Source organism: Eurypyga helias, unplaced genomic scaffold (genome assembly GCF_000690775.1).
Source record: "Eurypyga helias isolate BGI_N326 unplaced genomic scaffold, ASM69077v1 scaffold16866, whole genome shotgun sequence".
NCBI classification, from domain to species: domain Eukaryota; kingdom Metazoa; phylum Chordata; class Aves; order Eurypygiformes; family Eurypygidae; genus Eurypyga; species Eurypyga helias.
Genome location: NW_010257371.1, coordinates 11288 through 12656, shown reverse-complemented (window position 1 = coordinate 12656; position 1369 = coordinate 11288).

Genomic DNA, 1369 nt, shown 5'->3' with positions numbered 1-1369 from the left:
GCAGCCCCGCGGGTTCAGAAGCACCGCGAACCATCCTGACCCACCGGTGGGATTTCCCAGCAACCGGTGTAGTGCTGTGGCTGCAGAGCCCTCTCTTCCCCCCTCCAACCATGGGTGGGGATGTACCCCAGAGATAAAAGCGAGGACATCACGTCCCCTGCTTAAACGCTGCGTGGGTGTGTGTTTGCCGGTGTGTAAATGCAAACATACTTGCAGCAGGTCTGTACGTCCTGCTGCCCAGGCTCGCAATGAAATCCCGTCCCCAGACGTGGTATCTCACAGGCAGAGGTTGTTTTGTCAGTCAAATGCAGAACTGGGGTGCAGTTACCCAGTTTTATAAGCGCCCTACTTGGCAAGGGCCTGAGACAGGCCGGTGTGGTTGTTGCGCTGGGAGAGGAGGGTTTGGGAGGGGAAGGTTAATAACGTGTCCTTTGTGCCAGGTAAAGGGAGCAGGGATGGGTTTGTTACTGCACCGGCAGTGAAAGGAGGTCCCACTGCTCCTTGTGGGAGCCCCTAACGTCAGCCAGCCCTGGTTGCTCATGAGTGAAGACTCCTTTGGTTTTCCAAGCTTTTTCCAGCCCACTTTGGGAAGTGGCGTGGTGCTGGTACTTACAAAAGGCATAGCTGAGGCATCTGTATCACTACATGACTCCAGCAGCTCCGGGTGGAAGAGGCAGTGGGTGGGCTGGGGTAGGGCTCTGCCCTGCGCATGGGTAGGGGGTCTCGGAGCAGGCACACGCCTGTCACTGGGCAGTTTGCTAGGGCACTCGAGGCTGAAAGCGCCTGCCCATCACCTGGGCACACAGCTTGTACCTGGGTTTGGCTCAGAAGAGGACAAGTTCCCCGTCCCCTGCCAAACCAGCACCCTGTGTAGAGGCACCTTCCCAAGGCAGGCAGGGCAGCCTTGGCTTCTGGCCCAGCTGAGCATTGCAGAGGTGTCAACAAATGCAGAATTGTCTGAGAGCTCTGAAAAACATGTCCTGTGACCGTTGTCATTCCTCTCTGGCCAGGCACGGCTGCAGGCTTCTGTGTGTGCCCCCAGTGTTAGTGACCCAGGGGGGCTCTCCAGCCCCAGTGCCACCAGGAAAGGTCTCTCTGGTCTCTGTTGTGGCACCTCCTCCCTCGCCCTCCTTCCTCTTAGCCTGGACTTGCTGCTCCTGCCTTGCACTCCCTCGCACTCTCCTCGCCCTGCAAGGTGCTGCCGAGCTCCCGGTCATGGGGAGCTCCCGGTCTGTGAGGGGGTGGCACAACCACCTTCCCTGGCAAAGCGGCTTCCATGAAGCAAGCAGGCCTGGGGGTGCTGGTGGTGAGGCAGGGGGTGCTGGGGAGAGCTGGGTGCGATGGGGGGGCCGAGAACAACACAGTAGCC